The sequence below is a fragment of the Notolepis coatsorum genome (genome assembly GCF_963971535.1).
Source record: "Notolepis coatsorum genome assembly, chromosome: 10".
Lineage (NCBI taxonomy): Eukaryota > Metazoa > Chordata > Actinopteri > Aulopiformes > Paralepididae > Notolepis > Notolepis coatsorum.
In genome coordinates this window covers 91,272,683-91,298,233 of record NC_140174.1, presented here as the reverse complement: position 1 = coordinate 91,298,233, position 25,551 = coordinate 91,272,683, and the positions used below count along the sequence as shown (strand labels likewise).

Sequence of the window (25,551 nt, the reverse complement as noted above, 5' to 3'; positions counted from 1 at the left end):
GTTGCGCTGATATCTGAATGCAAGCATTACACTGGTGCATGATTTAATCAAACACGACAAAAAGCAATTGATTTGTAATAGATTTTTAATCAAGCAAGCTTTACACTGTCTCAAACACGACAAACTTCCATCATTTGACATGCATTCACTCAAATCAAGCAATGGATTTGTAATTGATTTTTAATCAAGCAAGCTTTACACTGTCTGGCGGATTTAATCAAACACGACAAACTTCAATCATATGACATGCATTCACTCAAATCAATTATGTGGATGAGAACGTGATACTGGAGATACACTGGATACAGGAAAATAGAAGGGGGGAGGGGGGGGAGATTGCACTCAGCCTTAGAAGAATGTGTGTGTGTGTGTGTGTGTGTGTGTGTGAGTGTGAGAGTGTGAGAGAGAGAGAGAGAGAGAGAGAGAGAGAGAGAGAGAGAGAGAGAGAGAGAGAGAGAGAGAGAGAGAGAGTGTGTGTGCACCAAATTAGTAAAACAGAGGAGACTATACTAATACTAAATACAAATGTATATACCTCAGTTTGAAAAGTAAAGGCACTAATGTCAAAAAGGCTGGTATGTTCCTTCATTAAAATGAGGCCTCTATTGTGTGACAATGTCAATATCTGTAACTTTCTGGGTTTTATAAAAGTAAGTAGTAAGTAAGTAAGTAAGTATGACTGCTGTCAAATAGTCTTAAATAGTAACTTTAACATGCTTGTCAAACTGAGCATTTTTCAAGTCAGTGGGTAAAAAATAACAACAACAACAACAACAACAACAACAACAACAACAACAACAACAACCACAACAACAACAACAACAACAACAGAGAGATAGATTGAATGTGTAGGCACCAATGATACAACAAAATATCTAACTCATAATGTTTTGTATTATTATTTTAATCAATCCAGTGTTTTAAAAGTGTTTTTTGCAGTGTTTAAAAAGTTGGAATTTTTAACTTTTCTGAGAACCTGATAGACTTTTTTGAGAAACTCAAATAATGATAAAAAAAGCCTTAAAAAATGAAACTACATACTGTAAGTAGCATAATTTGTTGCATGGTTTAATGGTATGTGAAGCATAAATGCTGAAAGCCACATTTTTATCTTAGGTCTGCATGAAATAGAGATGTTATGTGTTCTTGCTGAAGCAAGCAGACTAATTAAACCACAAGCACCGACCATTAAATGCAAATTCCATAAAATGTTTACTTAAGGGAGGAAAACCATTTGAAGACATAGACTAATTAATCTAATGACTGAAAACTGTATCATTATGTGCATGCATAATATAGGTTTTTGTAGAGATGTCAAGAGTACATTTGGGATCTATTGAGAGGAGAGTTGAAAATGACAAAATACCTTGAGAAAGATTGTTTTGCTTTTCACTATATTCATATACAGTGAATAAAGAGTCCATATTTGGGTATGTTCTGAGTAGACTTTCAACAATGTGCTTTTGCTGATTAAAACAGATTCAGTATAGAACAATGTAGAAAAAATAAATACTTACTAAAATGTCGGCTGCTTTTGGAATATCAGAAAATCACAAAACGTCATTTGAAACCTAGAATCTTTGGATTTCCACTCAGATATTCAATAAACATGAAGGCAATGCGTTTGAAGACTGCATATATCCACCAAAGGCCTAGATTTTATACTGTGTTACCTGTGATCAATCTTTGATTCCAGCTGATGTCAGCATAATCTTTTAACATTAATGACTAACAGATGTCGATACATTTAGCTTAATCTAAAGAAGTGAAGTCATTTCACCAATACTGTGTTTAGTGTCAGTAATATATTATTTAGCACACTAATGTCAATTATTACTTTGTTTTATTTATTTATTTGTAGGAATCCTCATAATTTTCCCCCCATTATTAGAATCTGAAAAAACAAACAATCAAACAAAATCAGCAAGCCACAATGATAATGATGACTGTAATTGCAGCATTGTAAAACCATTTGCCAAGTGTGAGAGAATGTATGGCTATTAAAAAAGGAGAACTGTAGCAGTGTGGCTCAGGGGAGGTTATGCCTCTTAAAGGGCCTCACTGGAGCCCATCCACTGGACAACACCCCTCACAACTGATAACCCTTTATCACCAAGGCACAAGCCTTGCCCCACAACTAGGAGGCTGTTTACAAGACCAGCAGCCAATCAGGACACCCATGTTAAGCGCAGCTTAGCCGCAGGGTTTGGACGGCTAAACGTTAGTCTATTTGCCGTTCAAATTCAGCTGAACTGCGACAGGATTTCTCAGAAGTAGTTTATGTAGACATATAGTTTTGAATATGAGTGACAGGAGAGAGAGAGAGAAACAGATGCTGACGCAAAAAACAAGACTTAAGATGTTTGATGGTGTTCAAAACATTTGTCTGAGTGGTCGTGTGTCATCTTTGTTGATCTACTTCAGTGGAGTTTATATTAGGAATCCTCATCTATGAAAGTAGTTTTCTCTTGCCCTGTATGTATCGGCGATGCCTAATGCCAACATGCACTGTGCGTCCTCATATCGTTATTTTCCCTTTAACACGCTGCCGTCTCAGTGGAACTTACTACAGATGTAATCAATGGAGTTGTAATGTGGGAGACGTTTAGAAGCATAATAAGTAGTGTTCCTTTAAAAGGAGCCTGGTATGTTCTGTCATAGATCACCCCACAGGGCTCAGGGGACCAACAGTAGGCTTTGAGCTTGATTCCAAAAATGTACGAGAGATCAAGAGAGAGAGAGAGAGAGAGAGAGAGAGAGAGAGAGAGAGAGAGAGAGAGAGAGAGAGAGAGTGAGAGAGAGAGAGAGAGAGAGAGGAGAGAGATAGAGAATAGGAGAGAGAGAAGAGGAGAGGGAGAAGAGGAGAGAGAGAATAGGAGAGAGAGAGAGAAGAGCAGAGAGAGAGAGAAAAGAGGAGAGAGCCTCGGCCTCCAACTGGGGCTTGGGCTCCTCTGATAGCCCCCGAAGACAAGCTTAAGTGAGCGAGTATGACAAAGCGTTTGTCCCCTCCTGAATCAGGTGTCTGTGTTGCGGGATGTGCGTGAGCGGCTAACCGGGTTGTCGCCGTTACTCGCCCTTTAGGCAACTGTTATGAGATCACACGCCCCCCCCCCCCCCCCCCCCCCTCCTCTTCACCCTGGAACAACAATTACCGGTTACCGGTCACACCGCAGAGCATTAGAGGGAATCTGGGAATTTTTTTTGGGGGTTTTGGTGATCAAATATTGAATATTGAACTATATTAATCAGTGCAGGAGCTCACTTATCCTTGAAAGACACTTTTATCACCGACTTAAAAGGCCCATACATCTCCATACATGTTCAGGGGGGAGGGAATAAGTGCTGTATTGTTTAATATAAATGCCTTTTTTATTCCAATCCCGATTTGTATTTGAGATTCCCAAATCCCATCGGACTTGACTTCTTCATGTCCCTCAATGAGTGTAATACCAGCATTCAACTGTATGCGCCACAGCGGTTTCTATCATCATCATCATCACCACCCACGCTATGCATAAAATATATAGGTCCGCGGAGAGGCACGCTTGAGGAGGCCATGCAAACTGCAATGGAATATGGGGCATCTCTCTCTTTAGATTCTATCCTGACATTTTTCAGTTGGAAGGGCAGTCTATATCGTAACGGTAACATATATATTTTTTTTGCCACTTTTTTATAAGGCTCAAAAGGGCAGGTGCTCAAGCACCCCTTGGGCTCTATGTGTGCACGTGCCTGCTTCACGGTATCTGGGGGGAAATTCTTTACGGATTCTTTGGAACACAAGGCCTTCTAATTGAAACCCTCGTAAATTAAGCAGTTTAGAAATAACAAACTGGATGAAGGATTTGCCTCTGCGGTCCTTGTCCTGTGACTTGTTTCAGAGTGGACAAAGGCACGTCCAAGATTCCTGAACGGTTCCTCAAGCATGTTTATCTAATACAGCGTATCACGGAGGAATCACATTATTTCCCACATCTTTCGCAAACATTGGCCTGTTAAGTGCATGGGGAGGGTATTATTATGACACTTTATATGGGGTTGACAACACAGCTCTCTGAGATAATCTAATCTCAACAGACAGTGGGGGTCGTTTCTTTCAAAGAGAAGCCCTGCGTCTGTTTGACATGAAACTAGGGAATGGAATTAAGGTTACGTTACTGAGAGATGTTTTTTTGGGGTTACTCCAATCCATGAGAGAGAAACAACAGACGTGTACTCTGTGAGAGGGGCCTCAGATGAACGGACTCCCAGTCTTACTACCATTTCATTAAAGGGGAACTATCTTATAAATGGCCTTTTCCAGTGTTTAGCATTATTTTCTAGCTATGTGGACTTATATTAATAGGATCTATGTCTCTAATTCTCAATTTGGCGCATTCTTCCAATTCTCATCTCACAATATTGTCCCTCACTCAAGTGAGTCATCTGAAATTTTGCGTATCTGTGACGTCAGAGGTTTCTCATCTGCATAATAACGCCCACCCCGTCTATGCTTGTAGCCAACTGCCAGCCACCTCTCTCTCTCTCTCTCTCTCTCTCTCTCTCTCTCTCTCTCTCTCTCTCTCTCTCTCTCTCTCTCTCTCTCTCTCTCTCTCTGTCACTCAAATCGCATTCTCGTCCTTCACCTAGGCTCCGCGTATCAAAACGGCTTAAAATGTGTAGGTAGCAAAATGCTGTTTTTGAGTACTTGATTAAAAATACAAAACAATGATTTTTTTTGATAAAAACCTTACAGATGTGTTCCATAAACTCACAGGAATTTGCCCAAATAGTGAAAGAAATTGTAAAATAGTTCCCCTTTAACATGAGGGAAGCCTCTCTGCCTTTGACTTCACACAGACATCTATAGAGCACCAGTACAATATGCTCGTAGAAACACTGTTTTTTTTTGCCAGGTTATTGAGACTAAAATAATTTTTCAAGAGAGGGCAGCTGTAGTGTAGTCTCAGACACAACATAAAACAAGACGACGGTCAAGCTAAAAGTGCAATACAAGAAAAGTGCAAGGGAAAATACAATTAATTTGGTTATCAATACTCTGATTCCATAGGCTTTAAAGGAACACGCCAACATTTTGGGAAATTAGCTTATCTCTAAGAGAAAATAAGATAGATACCAGTTTCCTCTCTGTGCGTTCAGTAGAAAGCTAGCCTAGCTTAGCACAATGAATGAAAGCTAAAGACTCACTTCTTCAACCATTATCTGAAATGATAAAAAAAAAAAAAAAAAAAAAAAAAAAAAAAAAAATAATAATAATAATAATAATAATAATAATAATAATAATAATAATAATAATAATAATAATAATAATAATAATAATAATAATAATAATAATATATATCTAACCCTGACTAACCTTACTGTCATGCACTTGTCCTAATAAACTAACCTACACTGTAACACGCAACACTTACATTGTTACTCAGCTGATAGAGTTGTACCCTTCTTGCTGTCTTGTCGTACAGAACTTGTAAGTCGCTTTGGATAAAAGCGTCAGCTAAATGACTAAATGTAAATGTAAATGAAAGCGGACAGTGGCGGTTAGCCTTCGGAAGAGCTAGGCTAACGTGCAGCCAGATAGCTTTCTAATGAACGAGAGGAAACTGGTATCTATCTTCTTGTAAGCTGATTTCCCAAAATGTTGGCGTGTTCCTTTAAACTCAGTGAGAGTGCTGCAATTAGATCCTTCTGCAGGCTGCTCCAGGCAGAGGATGCAGAAAGCAGCCTGTATAAGTAAGACGTCATTTCCTACTTGTGTCCATGTGTTTCAGTGGAAACATAGAGGTGGAGGAAACGTCACATCCCAGAGGTGCCTGGCAACGTGTCGCTGAATAACTGGAAACAGTGTTGTGGTCGAGTCACTAAATCTCGAGTCCGAGTCGAGTCTCGAGTCCCGAGTGTTCGAATCCGAGTCAAAGTCAGACTCACCAAAGAAGAGCACAGGTCGAGTCTGAATTGAGTCCCCATTACCCTAGTCCGAGTCCAAGTCATCAAGGTCTACATTAAACATAAATGACACAGCGGTCACCATTTCAAAGAGAGTTTATTTACTTTACTTTATTTAATTTTTTAAACAACAACTGTATTTATCAATTAACAAGTCCGAGTCTGAGTCTGCACCTTCAGAGTCCGAATGCAGTCAATGCCTGAGTCCAAGTTCGAGTCATCAGTGCTCAAGTCCAAGTCGAGTCACAAGTCCTGAAAATCTGGCAGAGTCCGAGTCCTACTGACTGGAAATAAGGTTCTCGTGAGAACGAAAGGAAAACAATCTTTTATTTCCATCCATTGCACGTGAATATTTGTTTGTTTGTTGTTTATTAACACAGTTAAACAGAAGTAAAAACAATACATAATAAGTTATAACGATTGTGAAGGAGAAGTTAGAAGCCTAGAGGCTTATCAAGAACGTCCCCTGTTTTATAAAATCAAACATACAAGAATACAAAAATATGCATATTATAAAATACCAGAATACATTAAAAAGATTCGTGTTAATACAAACATACATACACACAGTACATACATGCATATACTGTGTACATAATAATATATAACAACCCACCCACCTGCCTACAAACCTACCCACCCACATAACCAAATGCATACCTACATGTATGACCTAGAGCAGGGGTGGCCAACCCGCGGCTCTTTGCACGTCAATGTGCGGCTCTTTCATCCATAAAAAAAAACTCAATGCCCTGAGATTTCTATAATCTTATATTTCACTAATAACAATTAAAATCATTGGTAAACAAACGTAATGCTGAAAATATACACTTTTACTGTATATCTCGGGCTTAAGAGGTTAACCCTGTGAGGCCCAAATTAAGATATTCCTTTATTGATCCCCTTGGGGAAATTCAGGCATCATAGCAGCATGGGGGGAGGGGGGAGGGGTACAGGTAGTAAAACAAAACAGTATACAGGTAGTAAAAGACAACACAGGCAGTGTAAACAATTTGATCAATATGGTCAATATAATTTACTAACTGACTAGCTGAGGAATATTCACATTATTCACAGTGTCACATGAGGTGCAGTATGCAAGAGGTGGTGTTATAATAATTTACTATCTACTGAGTATACATTAATCAAAGTACCAGGGTAGTTTACTTTGTCCCCCTTGGGTTCCTATAAGTCCCAGGTCAATGTCTGGTAGCAGTCGCTGTCGCTGCCCCCTGTTGTGGGGCCTGGAGGCTGCTAGTCGCTGCCCACTGTTGTGGAGCCTGATGGCCGCTGGTATGAAGGACTGTCCGAGGCGGTTAGTTGAGTGTCGGGGGGGGATGAGTCTGTGGCTGAACGAGCTTCTCATCTTGACTAGCTCGTCGTAGAGGGGGTGGTAGGGGTTCTCCATGATGGCATCCAGCTTCCTTATCATCCCCCTCTCTACCATCACCTCAAGTCTAGGTAGCTCGACTCCCACCACGGAGCTAGCCTTCCTCACCAGCTTGTTGAGCTTGTTGGTGTCCCTTGAGTTGATGTAGCCTCCCCAGCATGCCACAGCATAGAAGAGGATGCTGGCCACAACAGACTGGTAAAAAGACTGCAGCAGTTTGTTGCACACATTGAAGGACCTGAGTCTCCTCAGGAAGAACAGCCTGCTCTGTCCCTTCCTGTAGAGGGCCTCTGTGTTGTCCGACCAGTCCAGTTTATTGTTCAGGTGTACCCCAAGGAACTTGTATGAGTCCACCATCTCCACATCCACCCCTCGGATGGAGATGGGAATCGGGGGGGGCCTCTTCTTGCCCCTCCGGAAGTCCACCACCAGCTCCTTGGTCTTACTGGTGTTGAGTTGGAGGTGGTTGCTGTCGCTCCACCCCACGAAGCTCTCCACCAGGGCTCTGTACTCCTCCTCATCATCGTCGGTGATGTAGCTTACGATGGAGGAGTCGTCTGAGAACTTCTGCAGGTGGCACCCGCTGGAGTTGCGGCAGAAGTCTGAGGTGTAGAGGGTGAAGAGGAAGGGTGACAGCACAGTTCCCTGGGGGGCGCCGGTGTTGCTCACCAGTACGTCAGACTGACTGTCCTTTAGTCTGACGTACTGTGGCCTCTCAGTGAGGTAGTCCTTGATCCAGGCCACCAAGCCGTGCTCCAGCTGCATCGCAGAGAGCTTCTCCGCTAGCAGTGACGGCTGGATGGTGTTGAAGGCGCTGGAGAAATCAAAGAACATGATCCTCACTGAGCTGCGCGGCTTTTCCAGGTGCGTGTACGCTCTGTGGAGCATGTAGATGATGGCATCCTCCACCCCGATGTTTGCCTGGTATGCAAACTGCAGGGGGTCGAGGGAGTCACGCACCAGGGGCTTGAGGTGTTGCAGGACCAGTCTCTCAAACGTCTTCATGACGTGTGACGTCAGAGCGACTGGCCTGTAGTCGTTGGGGGTGCTGGGACGTCCCTTCTTGGGCACCGGGACAATGCAGGAGGTCTTCCAGAGCTGGGGCACCCTCTCCAGCCTCAGGGAGAGGTTGAAAAGATGCTGGAGCGGTGCTGCCAGCTGCTCTGCACATACCTTGAGCACCCTGGGATTGGTGTTGTCCGGTCCTCTGGCCTTGTTTACATTAATTTTGGAGAGCTGCCTACTGACCTGACTGGTTGTGATCGTCAGGGTTGGGGGTGGTGGGCAGTCTGCTGGTGTTGGGGGTGGGGTGCCGTTGCTGATGGGTGTGGGGGGGTGGGGGGTGGGGGGGCTGCTTTGTAGGTGTGATCTGGTGCTGGCGTCGATGGGTGGGGGGAGGGGTGTGGGGAGGCCACTCTGGTCAAAGCGGTTGAAAAACGTGTTGAACTCGTTTGCACGCTCTGGAGGGCCCTCCACAGCTGTGCCCTGCTGTTTGAAACCAGTGATCTTCCTAACCCCCGCCCACACCTCCCTGGTGTTGTTGGCCTGTAGTCTGCCCTCCAGCCTGTCCTTGTAGCTGACCTTGGCTGCCCTTAGCTCTTTTTTGAGCTCCCTTTGGACAGCCCTGGCCTGCTCAGTGTCCCCTGCCATGAAGGCCCTCTTTTTCCTGTTTAGCAGGTGTTTAATGTCCTTGCTAATCCAGGGTTTATTGTTTGAGAAGCAGCGTACCCTCTTTGTGGGTACGATGCTCTCCTCACAGAACCTGATGTAGTCTGTGATGCAGTGGGATAGTCCATCAATGTCATCACCGTAAGCCCTCTCAAACATATCCCAGTCTGTCGACCTGAAACACTCCTGTAGCTCCTCCTCGACGTCGTCAGACCACTGTGGGACAGACATGGTGGTCGGGGGCTGTCTCTTAATGAGAGGCGTGTATGTGGATACAAGCCTCACAAGGTTGTGGTCTGACTGGCCGAGGGGGGGCAGGGAAGTCGCACTGAAAGCCTCCTTCACGTTAGCATACAGGAGGTCCAGAGTTTTGTCTCCCCTGGTTTTGCAGGTGACATACTGGGTGAAGTTTGTCAGGGTCTTGTTCAGTCTGACATGGTTGAAGTCCCCATTGATAAAAATAAATGCATCCGGGTGTTTTGTCTGAAGCGCCGCGACGGTGGAGTGTATGACGTCACTCGCCTGCGCCGCCGCCGCGCTGGGAGGGATGTAAACAGTGAGAGCCAGGACGTGTGTTATTTCTCGCGGTAAATAGTATGGCCGCAGACTCAGTGCCAATAGTTCAATGTCGGGGGAACAGATACGTTCCTTGATGGTGATGTGCCCCGGGTGGCACCATTTGGAGTTCACAAAGACAACAAGCCCTCCGCCTCTCCGCTTGCCGCTCTGTTTACTCCGGTCGGCGCGCACCACCGTGAAACCCTCCTGTTCTATTGCACTGTCCGGGATGTTCTCGTTCAGCCAGGATTCGGTGAAGCACAGTAGGCTTGCCTCCTTGTACTCACGCTGGTTGATCATCAGGGCTGAGAGCTCGTCGGTCTTGTTGACCAGCGATCGCACGTTCCCCATGACGACAGCGGGCAGGTAAGGCTTGAATCTCCTTCTGTCCTCTCTCCTGTCCTTCACGCTCGTGCCAGCTCGATTTCCCCGTCTGCGAATCCTTATTTCGGCTGGTAGATTCCTCGGTGGTTCTGCAACTCTGTTTCGAAAGCAGAGGAGAGCCTCCCTCGGGTAAACCAGCCCGCCGTTGTTGCTGTTGTTGTTGTTGTTGTTGTGCTGCCGCGGGTAAACCAGCCCGCCGCCGGTGTTGTTGTTGTCCATTGTTCAGAGCTGTGCTCGACCGAACTTTCCTAACTCAGCTAACTTCACAGAAGTTGTTACAAATGCCTTAACTTGGTCTAAAGCAACGCACAGTCACTTATACACCTATTATGTAAGTATAATCACAAAAAGAATAATTAAGAAAGTAGTAAACGCGATAAAGGTAGAGGGGGTGGGAGCTGCTATGAAAAGGCTGCCACTCTCCTCGGCGCCAACTAATACATAATAAAAAGACATTAGCAACTTCAGAGGCCAGAGGGTGGGACATATAAACACATTTACTATCAAATAGCATTGTGAGGCTGAACAACAGGACCAATTGACTATACATGTGCTTAACATTTTTTAAATAAACATTCTTTTTTTAAATGGCTAAAAGTGCTTTTGTAATTTTGCAACCGTGGGTCTCACAGGATACTTTTAACCTTGTGAGGCCCAAATAAAATACATTAGCAACTTCAGAGGCCAGAGGGTGAGACCTAAACATGAAGGGTGCCGTGACTGAAAAAAAGGTTGAGAAACGCTGGTATATGGTGTGGCTCTTTGTGGTACCACAGTCATTTTTGTGGCTCTTAGGCCCTTGTTACACACACTGTTTTTGTTTTAGTTTGAATACGTTTTGAATACGTTTGCTGTCCCTATTAGATAGAAATGACGTTTTGGCAGGAAAACGCGTTGCCCTAGCGGGAACGCTGAAAAGGTGTTTTATTCGCCAAAACTCGCCGACAACGTGTCGTGTAATCTGCGCGGAGCCGTTGTTGCTCAACGCCCATGCGCAGTAGATACCGACACCTGCATGCCCTCACCAACGTCCGGTGACAACAGAGCTATAGCTGCAGCTACCATGTGTTGTCAAGTTATTGTTATAAGGACCCCAGTCCAAGCTACAACAGTCTGCATTCCCTTAACAATTGTTTGTATTGAGCCGTATTGTATTGTACCCATTCTGCGATATGTTAAATAAAGTTTACATCCATTCATTCTGCTAGCATTAACGATTGCATGAGCAGCTGACTAACGTTAGCTACCTACCGTAGCTACCACACCCTGTGAGCTCATCTTTCAACATAACAAGCATTAAACAAAATGGCCCAGTCATCTATTCACCTTTGTTTAATACACAAGGCGTTGTCTCTAATGTTATCTAGCTACTGATAGCTCTCGATATCATCAGGCGGTCAGGGTGGGGGGTCAGACCTCCAACACCATCACCCTGAGCATCGGGTCCCCCCAGGGCTGTGTTCTAAGCCCCCTGCTGTACTCACTCTACACACACGACTGTGTGGCCAAGTTCAGCTCCAACTCCATAGTGAAGTTCGCAGACGACACGGTGGTGGTGGGGCTGATCTCGGACAACGACGAGAAGGCCTACCGGGAGGAGGTTGAGGTACTGGAACGCTGGTGCCAGGACAACAGCCTGCTCCTGAACATTGGTAAAACCAAGGAGCTGATCGTGGATTATAGGAGAGGACAGCAGGAGACACACACACCACTGATGATTAACGGGGCTACCGTGGACAGGGTGAGCAGCTTTAAGTACCTGGGGGTCCACATCTCAGAGGATCTGACATGGTCAACACACATAGACACAGTAGTAAAGAAGGCGAAACAGCGCCTCTACCACCTGAGACAGTTAAGGAAGTTCAGAGTATCGGGGAAGATACTCCAGTCCTTCTACTCAGGAGCTGTAGAGAGCATCTTGACCGGAAACATCACTGCCTGGTATGGAAACAGCACGGCACAAGACAAGAAGGCCCTACAGAGAGTGGTGCGCTCAGCCGAGCGTACCACGGGTATTGCACTACCTCCCCTGCAGGTTCTATACAACAAGAGGTGCAAATCCAGAGCCTGCAGGATAATGAAAGACCCTCACCACCCCAATAACAGCCTGTTCCAGCTGCTGAGGTCAGGCAGACGCCTGCGAACCCCAGCTACTAGGACAGAGCGGCTTAGGCTCAGCTTCTTCCCCCAGGCCATCAGAGCCCTGAACAATGAACATTGAGTAACCACAGAACACTGAACTATCCACACACAAGCACACATGAACACACACACGACACGCACGCTGTGCACGCTCACACACTAGCAGCCACTTAACACTTTAACATGAGCGGGCACACACTCATGCCGCACACTTATGGCCAAAAGGAAAGGCCACTTTAAATTAGAATAACAGGAACAGTGTATTGCACTACCAAAGCTACCTAGCATGTCCTATATGCTCTGTAAATAACTATGTACAGATACCGAGATGTCACACCATGTTACCTGTTACCTGTTTATTGCACAATGTTTTTTTTTTATTGGATTCTATTATATGTTGTAACACTGTATTGCACATCGTTGCGGGCAAGACCACCCGCATTTCATTGTATACTTGTATGCCGTGACAATTAAAACTCTTGACTTGACTTGTTTGGTGCTGGCTGGCTAACGTTAGCTTCTAGCCACAATGCTATACTGTTATAATGGCATATTCCTATCGCGTTAGCATGTAAGCTAACAAAATCAGCACAGATGAAATTAAACTCCGCTCTTGGTGGTCAATTGTGTTGATGATAGTTTTGTTTCATCAACAAATGAGAGGCAAAACACACAGTGAATGTATCCGTTTTGTTTATTGCACTTTTATTACACTTTGCTGAAAAATAAGTGCTGCATTGGCTAAATAGCTGAGGCATTTAAAGATGGCGGCGTGTTGACATTTCTTTGCAGGAAGTGAATTGGCACATTCAAGTTCTGATTGGTTGAAAATTGCCTTCATGTTCGCCACCTACTGCCACCTACTGCTTTGGCAGTGTACTACATCACTGTGCTCAGGTGACAAAACGAAAGTTCTCAGGTTGCAAAACGAATGTGTGACTCGCCTACCGCTACGTTGCGACCTGGAAAAGCGAAACTCATCTGAAAACGAAACGAAAACATCAGTCAGTCTAACCGCAGTTAGTCTCTGACTGGTTGGCCACCCTTGACCTAAGAGAGAGAGAGAGAGAGAGAGAGAGAGAGAGAGAGAGAGAGAGAGAGAGAGAGAGAGAGAGAGAGAGAGAGAGAGAGATGGTGGGGAAATGTCTATTTGAAGCCTATCCTAATGTCCTAAGTGACTCATTACACACACATTATTGTAGGTGACAACACCGCTGACAGGGCAAATAGTACCACCGACACGTTAGGTGTTAAAAATCCATCCACCGCTCAGCGTTTCCGTTAGCCGGTAATTACCGGTATTTGACTGGCAAAATCTGTTGAAGTCCGACAAATTTAATCTCTCCGGTCATAGTGTCCGGTGAAAATAGTTCCCTCTGGGCACAGTTTGATTATTTGAATTGTATTTGGATGGGCTGGAGTTGGGTGGCCTATGCGATGAACGAAACAATCATTGCGTTTGTTGTCGTTGCTTCGCTCAGCGAGAGCTTGCTGCTGGATTTGCGGAAGGCATGCAGCTGCAGACCCACAGAACCCACCAGCTTTGCTGGCACAGTGCGGTCCCCAGACCTGGAAAGCTGCTCTGCGGGTCTGCAGCTGGATGCTTCTTGCAAACTAACTGCGGCGCTCGCGCTGATATTGTTGGACCGGCTGCTTGGTGGAGCAACGATGAAACGAATGTAATGAATCGTTCGTCGCATGGGCTATTTAATTTTGGCCTGTTTTGGTACGGTTCGGGTGGTCAAGTTGTGCTTGGAGGGAGTTGTTTTCACCGGACATTATGACCAGCACCAAGTCGTTGGGACTAGGTGGAGATATACATCACGCAAACCCACGATAATGTTGCCGTCTCTCTGCCAAATTTCTCAGTTCTTCGCTTGATATAATTAATACAAATGTCCAATATAACGGAATTCGTTAGCTCATAAATGTGATTATAACAGACTGCTGTTTATTAATGTCGGGCCGACTGCCCACAGACACAGGTCTATTTGATTTAAAGTCGGCAGCAGCACGGAGTCTCTGGACTTATTTTATTTGGAATATAATGACTGTATACGCAAAAGTAGCCTAGCTTTAAGTTAAAATATTATAAATCTACATGCCTTGAGGATGTCATTCTTTATATAGCCTGTTGTTTTTAAGCTCAATAAACTCTGACCGGAATTTCTCTCATTTGACCGGTAGATAAAAATCTACCGGACCCTGAGACCGGCAACAATTTTTTCTAACGGAAACCCTGCCACCGCTATTATCTGGACCTGGGAACACAGATCGCCTTTAATTCTTAAAAAAAAAAAAAAAGTAAGAGTAGAGCGTTTATAATGTAAGCAACTATTTTACTGGAGAGGTCAGTCGTATTTTATTGTTATGCCAATGTAAATAAGATGATTCTGTTTCCCACGCAGAAGCCTATACTGCCCTGTCCCTTTTATTACTCACAGGGAGTTTTGTCCTAGACGCAGACCGGGTTGTGGAGAAAATACAGTGAACGCAAAGCATGAAACAAACACATCAAACACTTACGGTTGTTGACAATAACAACACGCGTTCATAATGTGTGAACGTCGAGGGCGGCTACAGGGTGGCCAAGTACTGAAAGGGGAAAAGGATCTGACTGGAGACATATTAATGGTTACAGAATGAATCAGCCTGTGATTGCGGCTTGAATAAACAGCTGGAGTCAATTGCCAAGGTAAACGCATAAAAAGCGTGCCTGGAAGCTTGTTGTTGTATCTAGAGAAAGGAGCTTGTGATTTTGGGCATACATTGCTTAATGTTTTTTAAGAGGGGCCTCTTCCACAATCCTCTTGTCAAGTACCATTAAGCATGCCGGTCAAAGCCTTTCTCTTTTGTGTACGGTGCCACTGGCAGAGCTCCAAGCATTCACTTTTCCAAATCATCTTAAAATAATGTTTTTTTGAGGAAAATTATCTTTTCGCCCAAGTCAACTCTTCATGATGCTGGTGGCCACCTCTGGTAAAATTGCCAAACAAATATATTGAGAAGACCATGCTGTTCCTACCGCTTGTGAAATGATTAATACATATAATTTCTTCTATATTTGGTTCAGTTCAAAGCCTGAGAATATGACATAAGCCATTATTTTAAGAAGGTGACAATATGTGCCTTTGGCCTCCATGAGGAGACCAGGATGCAGCGGCGTGAAGTGAGGACCAGGGTAGAAGTAGTCGGGTGGTGAAGTGAGGACCAGGGTAGAAGTAGTCGGGTGGTGACGTGAGGACCAGGGTGGAAGTAGTCGGGTGGTGACACGAGGACCAGGGTGGAGGTAGTCGGGTGGTGACACAAGGACCAGGGTGGAAGTAGTCGGGTGGTGACACGAGGACCAGGGTGGAGGCAGTCGGGTGGTGACGCGATGACCAGGGTGGAGGTAGTCGGGTGGTGACACGAGGACCAGGGTGGAGGTAGTCGGGTGGTGACACGAGGACCAGGGTGGAAGTAGTCGGGTGGTGACACGAGGACCAGGGTGGAGGTAGTCGGGTGGTGACACGAGGACCAGGGTGGAAGTAGTCGGGTGGTGACGCGAGGACCAGGGTAGAAGTAGTCGGTGGTGAAGTGAGGACAAGGGTGGAGGTAGTCAGTAAGGCTGAGCCCGAACGTTCGAACGTTCGTTCGTTACGTTGACATTCGGACTTTAATTAATAGGTTCGAACGTTCGGTGAAAAAAAAAAAAAGGCAGGCGCGCGACGTTGAGGCGATGTGAAGCGGCGCGTCCCCCGAGTGCGCTCGGCTCAACCAGTGTGGTCTCTGCCGGGCTGTAGCTGGATACTATTGTCTCAACCAATGCAATAGAACCATTTTGATTGACAGGCGATTCTGCCAATTACGTCACACCGCTTGCACCCGCCTCTGCTGTTACCACCAATCGGCAAGCGTTTGTTTATTTTTTTTACTTCCGGCAATACATTTATCTGCTTGCGAGACCGAGAAGCACAACAGAGTGAACAGACTCCGTAGCTCCCCGCTGAGGAAGGATCATTAATGAATACCCGCCTTTTTCGGCCACGGAGCGCGAGCTTCATGGCGGGAGGTGGTTGCGTTGTAAACAACTCTGGCCGAGGGCAGACGGGCGGCAGGCGTGTTGGGAGCCCGGCGGCACCCCGCCGGTGTCTCTCTGTCGTCCCCCGTTCCTAGGTAGACGGTGGAAGGAGCTGAGGCGCGCGCCTCTCTCCTTCCCGTCGACCAAGAGTGAATACCTGTTATTGAACGTGTAACACTAACTATATAACGCTAATGCCACAAAACGAATGCATTTGTTTATCTAGCCCCTTACGTGACTGCGGTGTGCAAGGGCTATTGTTTATCATAAGTAGGAACTTTATGCAGTACTCAGTAGCTTGTTTATTTTCTTCTGAGTGCTTTGTTTAATTACATGTTTACATGAACAGCCACCACTGTAAACAACATGTTTTTTCACCAATAGATTATGCAATGCCGCACTCCGTAGGATCTATAATACAAAAAAAAATTAAAATTATATAAAAAAAAAATGTAATACAATTTTTTTTTTATTAAAAAATTTACAAAAAACGAACGTTCGAACGTTCGTTCGATAAACCCTGGCGAACATTCGAACCCTAAAAACAGGGTTCGGGCTCAGCCTTAGTAGTCAGGTGGTGAAGTGAGGACCAGGGTGGAGGCAGTCGGGTGGTGACGCGAGGACCAGGGTAGAAGTAGTCGGGTGGTGAAGTGAGGACCAGGGTGGAGGTAGTGGGGTGGTGAAGGGAGGACCAGGGTAGAAGTAGTCGGGTGGTGACGCGAGGACCAGGGTAGAATTAGTCGGGTGGTGAAACGAGGACCAGGGTGGAGGTAGTCGGGTGGTGAAGTGAGGACCAGGGTAGAATTAGTCGGGTGGTGACGCGAGGACCAGGGTAGAAGTAGTCGGGTGGTGAAGTGAGGACCAGGGTGGATGTAGTCGGGTGGTGACACGAGGACCAGGGTGGAGGTAGTTGGGTGGTGACACGAGGACCAGGGTGGAGGTAGTCGGGTGGTGACACAAGGACCAGGGAGGAGGTAGTCGGGTGGTGACACGAGGACCAGGGTGGAGGTAGTCGGTGGTGACGCGAGGACCAGGGTGGAGGTAGTCGGGTGGTGATGCGAGGACCAGGGTGGAGGCAGTCGGTTGGTGACGCGAGAACCAGGGTGGAAGTAGTCGGGTGGTGACGCGAGGACCAGGGTGGAGGCAGTCGGGTGGTGACGCGAGGACCAGGGTAGAAGTAGTCGGGTGGTGAAGTGAGGACCAGGGTGGAGGCAGTCGGTGGTGACGCGATGACCAGGGTGGAGGTAGTCGGGTGGTGAAGTGAGGACCAGGGTAGAGGTAGTCGGGTGGTGACACGAGGACCAGGGTAGAAGTAGTCGGGTGGTGAAGTGAGGACCAGGGTGGAGGTAGTCGGGTGGTGACGCGAGGACCAGGGTAGAAGTAGTCGGGTGGTGAAGTGAGGACCAGGGTGGAGGTAGTGGGTGGTGAAGTGAGGACCAGGGTGGAGGTAGTCGGGTGGTGAAGTGAGGACCAGGGTGGAGGTAGTGGGGTGGTGAAGTGAGGACCAGGGTAGAAGTAGTCGGGTGGTGACGCGAGGACCAGGGTGAATGTAGTCGGGTGGTGACATGAGGACCAGGGTGGAGGTAGTCGGGTGGTGAAGTGAGGATCAGGGTGGAGGTTGTTGGGTGGTGAAGTGAGGACCAGGTTGGAGGTAGTCGGGTGGTGAAGTGAGGACCAGGGTGAATGTAGTCGGGTGGTGAAGTGAGGACCAGGGTGGAGGTTGTCGGGTGGTGAAGTGAGGACCAGGGTGGAGGTAGTCGGGTGGTGACACGAGGACCAGGGTGGAGTAGTCAAGTGGTGAAGTGAGGACCAGGGTGGAGGTAGTCTGGTGGTGAAGTGAGGACTAGGGTGGAGGTAGTCGGGTGGTGAAGTGAGGACCAGGGTGGATGTAGTCGGGTGGTGAAGTGAGGACCAGGGTGGAGGTAGTCAGGTGGTGAAGTGAGGACCAGGGTGGAGGTAGTCGGGTGGTGACACGAGGACCAGGGTGGATGTAGTGGGGTGGTGACACGAGGACCAGGGTGGATGTAGTGGGGTGGTGACACAAGGACCAGGGTGGAGGTAGTTGGGTGGTGAAGTGAGGACCAGGGTGGAGGTAGTCGGGTGGACCAGGGTGGAGGTAGTGGGTGGTGAAGTGAGGACCAGGGTGGAGGTAGTCGGGTGGTGAAGTGAGGACCAGGGTGGAGGTAGTGGGGTGGTGAAGTGAGGACCAGGGTAGAAGTAGTCGGGTGGTGACGCGAGGACCAGGGTGAATGTAGTCGGGTGGTGACATGAGGACCAGGGTGGAGGTAGTCGGGTGGTGAAGTGAGGACCAGGGTGGAGGTTGTCGGGTGGTGAAGTGAGGACCAGGGTGGAGGTAGTCGGGTGGTGAAGTGAGGACCAGGGTGAATGTAGTCGGGTGGTGACATGAGGACCAGGGTGGAGGTAGTCGGGTGGTGAAGTGAGGACCAGGGTGGAGGTTGTCGGGTGGTGAAGTGAGGACCAGGGTGGAGGTAGTCGGGTGGTGACACGAGGACCAGGGTGGAGTAGTCAAGTGGTGAAGTGAGGACCAGGGTGGAGGTAGTCTGGTGGTGAAGTGAGGACAAGGGTGGAGGTAGTCGGGTGGTGAAGTGAGGACCAGGGTGGAGGTAGTCGGGTGGTGAAGTGAGGACCAGGGTGGAGGTAGTCAGGTGGTGAAGTGAGGACCAGGGTGGAGGTAGTCGGGTGGTGACACGAGGACCAGGGTGGATGTAGTGGGGTGGTGACACGAGGACCAGGGTGGATGTAGTGGGGTGGTGACACAAGGACCAGGGTGGAGGTAGTCGGGTGGTGAAGTGAGGACAAGAGTGGAGGTAGTCGGGTGGTGACACGAGGACCAGGGTGGAGGTAGTCGGGTGGTGAAGTGAGGACCAGGGTGGAGGTAGTCGGGTGGTGACACGAGGACCAGGGTGGATGTAGTGGGGTGGTGAAGTGAGGACCAGGGTGGAGGTAGTCGGGTGGTGAAGTGAGGACCAGGGAGGAGGTAGTCAGGTGGTGACACGAGGACCAGGGTGGTGGTAGTCGGGTGGTGAAGTGAGGACCAGGGTGGAGGTAGTCGGGTGGTGACACGAGGACCAGGGTGGAGGTAGTCAGGTGGTGACACGAGGACCAGGGTGGAGGTAGGGGTGGTGAAGTGAGGACCAGGGTGGAGGTAGTCGGGTGGTGAAGTGAGGACCAGGGTGGAGGTAGTCGGGTGGTGAAGTGAGGACCAGGGTGGATGTAGTCGGGTGGTGAAGTGAGGACCAGGGTGGATGTAGTCGGGTGGTGAAGTGAGGACCAGGGTGGAAATAGTCGGGTGGTGAAGTGAGGACCAGGGTGGAGGTAGTCGGGTGGTGACACGAGAACCAGGGTGGAGGTAGTCGGGTGGTGACACGAGGACCAGGGTGGAGGTAGTCGGGTGGTGACACGAGGACCACGGTGGAGGTAGTCGGGTAGTGAAGTGAGGACCAGGGTGGAGGTAGTCAGGTGGTGACACGAGGACCAGGGTGGAGGTAGTCGGGTGGTGACACGAGGACCAGGGTGGAGGTAGTCGGGTGGTGAAGTGAGGATCATGGTGGAGGTAGTCGGGTGGTGAAGTGAGGACCAGGGTGGAGGTAGTCGGGTGGTAAAGTGAGGACCAGGGTGGAGGCAGTCGGGTGGTGACACAAGGACCAGGGTGGATGTAGTCGGGTGGTGAAGTGAGGACCAGGGTGGAAATAGTCGGGTGGTGAAGTGAGGACCAGGGTGGAGGTAGTCGGGTGGTGACACGAGAACCAGGGTGGAGGTAGTCGGGTGGTGACACGAGGACCAGGGTGGAGGTAGTCGGGTGGTGACACGAGGACCACGGTGGAGGTAGTCGGGTAGTGAAGTGAGGACCAGGGTGGAGGTAGTCAGGTGGTGACACGAGGACCAGGGTGGAGGTAGTCGGGTGGTGACACGAGGACCAGGGTGGAGGTAGTCGGGTGGTGAAGTGAGGATCATGGTGGAGGTAGTCGGGTGGTGAAGTGAGGACCAGGGTGGAGGTAGTCGGGTGGTAAAGTGAGGACCAGGGTGGAGGCAGTCGGGTGGTGACACAAGGACCAGGGTGGAGGTAGTGGGGTGGTGAAGTGAGGACCAGGGTGGAGGTAGTCGGGTGATGCAGTGAGGACCAGGGTGAATGTAGTCGGTGGTGACACGAGGACCAGGGTGGAGGTAGTCGGGTGGTGAAGTGAGGACCAGGGTGGAGGTTGTCGGGTGGTGAAGTGAGGACCAGGGTGGAGGTAGTCTGGTGGTGAAGTGAGGACTAGGGTGGAGGTAGTCGGGTGGTGAAGTGAGGACAAGAGTGGAGGTAGTCGGGTGGTGACACGAGGACCAGGGTGGAGGTAGTCGGGTGGTGAAGTGAGGACCAGGGTGGAGGTAGTCGGGTGGTGACACGAGGACCAGGGTGGATGTAGTGGGGTGGTGAAGTGAGGACCAGGGTGGAGGTAGTCGGGTGGTGAAGTGAGGACCAGGGAGGAGGTAGTCGGGTGGTGACACGAGGACCAGGGTGGTGGTAGTCGGGTGGTGAAGTGAGGACCAGGGTGGAGGTAGTCGGGTGGTGACACGAGGACCAGGGTGGAGGTAGTCAGGTGGTGACACGAGGACCAGGGTGGAGGTAGGGGTGGTGAAGTGAGGACCAGGGTGGAGGTAGTCGGGTGGTGAAGTGAGGACCAGGGTGGAGGTAGTCGGGTGGTGAAGTGAGGACCAGGGTGGATGTAGTCGGGTGGTGAAGTGAGGACCAGGGTGGATGTAGTCGGGTGGTGAAGTGAGGACCAGGGTGGAAATAGTCGGGTGGTGAAGTGAGGACCAGGGTGGAGGTAGTCGGGTGGTGACACGAGAACCAGGGTGGAGGTAGTCGGGTGGTGACACGAGGACCAGGGTGGAGGTAGTCGGGTGGTGACACGAGGACCACGGTGGAGGTAGTCGGGTAGTGAAGTGAGGACCAGGGTGGAGGTAGTCAGGTGGTGACACGAGGACCAGGGTGGAGGTAGTCGGGTGGTGACACGAGGACCAGGGTGGAGGTAGTCGGGTGGTGAAGTGAGGATCATGGTGGAGGTAGTCGGGTGGTGAAGTGAGGACCAGGGTGGAGGTAGTCGGGTGGTAAAGTGAGGACCAGGGTGGAGGCAGTCGGGTGGTGACACAAGGACCAGGGTGGATGTAGTCGGGTGGTGAAGTGAGGACCAGGGTGGAAATAGTCGGGTGGTGAAGTGAGGACCAGGGTGGAGGTAGTCGGGTGGTGACACGAGAACCAGGGTGGAGGTAGTCGGGTGGTGACACGAGGACCAGGGTGGAGGTAGTCGGGTGGTGACACGAGGACCACGGTGGAGGTAGTCGGGTAGTGAAGTGAGGACCAGGGTGGAGGTAGTCAGGTGGTGACACGAGGACCAGGGTGGAGGTAGTCGGGTGGTGACACGAGGACCAGGGTGGAGGTAGTCGGGTGGTGAAGTGAGGATCATGGTGGAGGTAGTCGGGTGGTGAAGTGAGGACCAGGGTGGAGGCAGTCGGGTGGTGACACAAGGACCAGGGTGGAGGTAGTGGGGTGGTGAAGTGAGGACCAGGGTGGAGGTAGTCGGGTGATGCAGTGAGGACCAGGGTGAATGTAGTCGGTGGTGACACGAGGACCAGGGTGGAGGTAGTCGGGTGGTGAAGTGAGGACCAGGGTGGAGGTTGTCGGGTGGTGAAGTGAGGACCAGGGTGGAGGTAGTCTGGTGGTGAAGTGAGGACTAGGGTGGAGGTAGTCGGGTGGTGAAGTGAGGACCAGGGTGGAGGTAGTCGGGTGGTGACACGATGACCAGGGTGGAGGTAGTCGGGTGGTAAAGTGAAGACCAGGGTGGAAGTAGTCGGGTGGTGACACGAGGACCAGGGTGGAGGTAGTCGGGTGGTGAAGTGAGGACCAGGGTGGAGGTAGTCGGTGGTGACATGATGACCAGGGTGGAGGTAGCCGGGTGGTAAAGTGAGAACCAGGGTGGAGGTCGTCGTGTGGTGACACGAGGACAAGGGTGGAGGTAGTCGGGTGGTGAAGTGAGGACCAGGGTGGAGGTAGTCAGGTGGTGAAGTGAGGACCAGGGTGGAGGTAGTCGGGTGGTGAAGTGAGGACCAGGGTGGATATAGTCGGGTGGTGAAGTGAGGACCAGGGTGGATGTAGTCGGGTGGTGAAGTGAGGACCAGGGTGGAGGTAGTCGGGTGGTGACACGAGAACTAGGGTGGAGGTAGTCGGGTGGTGACACGAGGACCAGGGTGGAGGTAGTCGGGTGGTGACACGAGGACCACGGTGGAGGTAGTCGGGTGGTGAAGTGAGGACCAGGGTGGAGGTAGTCAGGTGGTGACACGAGGACCAGGGTGGAGGTAGTCGGGTGGTAAAGTGAGGACCAGGGTGGAGGCAGTCGGGTGGTGACACAAGGACCAGGGTAGAAATAGTTGGGTGGTGAAGTGAGGACCAGGGTGGAGGTAGTGGGGTGGTGAAGTGAGGACCAGGGTAGAATTAGTCGGGTGGTGAAGTGAGGACCAGGGTAGAAGTAGTCGGGTGGTGACGCGAGGACCAGGGTGGAAGTAGTCGGGTGGTGACGCGAGGACCAGGGTGGAGGTAGTCGGGTGGTGACACGAGGACCACGTGGAGGTAGTCGGGTGGTGAAGTGAGGACCATGGTGGAGGTAGTCGGTGGTGACATGATGACCAGGGTGGAGGTAGCCGGGTGGTAAAGTGAGGACCAGGGTCGATGTAGTCGGGTGGTGAAGTGAGGACCAGGGTGGAGGTAGTCGGGTGGTGACACGAGAACCAGGGTGGAGGTAGTCGGGTGGTGACACGAGGACCAGGGTGGAGGTAGTCGGGTGGTGGCACGAGGACCACGGTGGAGGTAGTCGGGTGGTGAAGTGAGGACCAGGGTGGAGGTATTCAGGTGGTGAAGTGAGGACCAGGGTGGAGGTAGTCGGGTGGTAAAGTGAGGACCAGGGTGGAGGTAGTGGGGTGGTGAAGTGAGGACCAGGGTAGAAGTAGTCGGGTGGTGACGCGAGGACCAGGGTGGAAGTAGTCGGGTGGTGACGCGAGGACCAGGGTGGAGGCAGTCGGGTCGTGACGCGAGGACCAGGGTAGCCGTAGTCGGGTGGTGAAGTGAGGACCAGGGTGGATGTAGTCGGGTGGTGACATGAGGACCAGGGTGGAGGTAGTCGGGTGGTGACACGAGGACCAGGGTGGAGGTAGTCGGGTGGTGACACGAGGACCAGGGTGGAGGTAGTCGGGTGGTGAAGTGAGGACCAGGGTGGGGGTAGTGGGGTGGTGAAGTGAGGACCAGGGTGGAGGTAGTGGGGTGGTGACATGAGGACCAGGGTGGAGGTAGTGGGGTGGTGAAGTGAGGACCAGGGTGAATGTAGTCGGGTGGTGACACAAGGACCAGGGTGGAGGTAGTCGGGTGGTGAAGTGAGGACTAGGCTGGAGGTAGTCTGGTGGTGAAGTGAGGACTAGGCTGGAGGTAGTCGGGTGGTGAAGTGAGGACCAGGGTGGAGGTAGTCGGGTGGTGAAGTGAGGACCAGGGTGGAGGTAGTCAGGTGGTGAAGTGAGGACCAAGGTGGAGGTAGTCGGGTGGTGAAGTGAGGACCAGGGTGAATGTAGTCGGGTGGTGAAGTGAGGACTAGGGTGGAGGTATTTGGGTGGTGAAGTGAGGACCAGGGTGGAGGTAGTGGGGTGGTGAAGTGAGGACCAGGGTGGAGGTAGTCAGGTGGTGAAGTGAGGACCAGGGTGGAGGTAGTCGGGTGGTGACACGAGGACCAGGGTGGATGTAGTGGGGTGGTGACACAAGGACCAGGGTGGAGGTAGTCGGGTGGTGAAGTGAGGACAAGGGTGGAGGTAGTCGGGTGGTGACACGAGGACCAGGGTGGATGTAGTTGGGTGGTGAAGTGAGGACCAGGATAGAAGTAGTCGGGTGGTGACGCGAGGACCAGGGTAGAATTACTCTGGTGGTGAAGTGAGGACCAGGGTAGAAGTAGTCGGGTGGTGACGCGAGGACCAGGGTGGAAGTAGTCGGGTGGTGACGCGAGGAACAGGGTGGAGGCAGTCGGGTGGTGACGCGAGGACCAGGGTAGAAGTAGTCGGGTGGTGAAGTGAGGACCAGGGTAGATGTAGTCGGGTGGTGACACAAGGACCAGGGTGGAGGTAGTCGGGTGGTGACACGAGGACCAGGGTGGAGGTAGTCGGGTGGTGACACGAGGACCAGGGTGGAGGTAGTCGGGTGGTGACGCGAGGACCAGGGTGGAGGTAGTCGGGTGGTGAAGTGAGGACCAGGGTGGAGGTAGTGGGGTGGTGACATGAGGACCAGGGTGGAGGTAGTGGAGTGGTGAAGTGAGGACCAGGGTGGAGGTAGTTGGGTGGTGAAGTGAGGACCAGGGTGAATGTAGTTGGGTGGTGACACAAAGACCAGGGTGGAGGTAGTCAAGTGGTGAAGTGAGGACCAGGGTGGAGGTAGTCGGGTGGTGAAGTGAGGACTAGGGTGGAGGTAGTCGGGTGGTGAAGTGAGGACCAGGGTGGAGGTAGTCGGGTGGTGAAGTGAGGACCAGGGTGGAGGTAGTCAGGTGGTGAAGTGAGGACCAGGGTGGAGGTAGTCAGGTGGTGACACGAGAACCAGGGTGGATGTAGTGGGGTGGTGACACAAGGACCAGGGTGGAGGTAGTCGGGTGGTGAAGTGAGGACAAGGGTGGAGGTAGTCGGGTGGTGACACGAGGACCAGGGTGGAGGTAGTCGGGTGGTGAAGTGAGGACCAGGGTGGAGGTAGTCGGGTGGTGACACGAGGACCAGGGTGGAGGTAGTGGGGTGGTGAAGTGAGGACCAGGGTGGAGGTAGTCGGGTGGTGAAGTGAGGACCAGGGTGGATGTAGTCGGGTGGTGACACGAGGACCAGGGTGGAGGTAGTCGGGTGGTGACACGAGGACCAGGGTGGAGGTAGTCAAGTGGTGAAGTGAGGACCAGGGTGGAGGTAGTCGGTGGTGAAGTGAGGAATAGGGTGGAGGTAGTCGGGTGGTGAAGTGAGGACCAGGGTGGAGGTAGTCGGGTGGTGAAGTGAGGACCAGGGTGGAGGTTGTCGGGTGGTGACACGAGGACCTGGGTGGAGGTAGTCGGGTGGTGACACGAGGACCAGGGTGGAGGTAGTCGGGTGGTGACGCGAGGACCAGGGTGGAGGTAGTCGGGTGGTGAAGTGAGGACCAGGGTGGAGGTAGTCGGGTGGTGAAGTGAGGACAAGGGTGGAGGTAGTCGGGTGGTGACACGAGGACCAGGGTGGAGGTAGTCGGGTGGTGAAGTGAGGACCAGGGTGGAGGTAGTGGGGTGGTGAAGTGAGGACCAGGGTGGAGGTAGTCAGGTGGTGAAGTGAGGACCATGGTGGAGGTAGTCGGGTGGTGACACAAGGA

General features: G+C 50.5%; 1 protein-coding gene across 1 annotated transcript in view; it reads left to right on the top strand.

Moving 5' to 3' along the window:
• Nucleotides 1-25,551, top strand: part of adrb3a (adrenoceptor beta 3a) — an 80,951-nt gene that overhangs the window by 2,844 nt on the left and 52,556 nt on the right.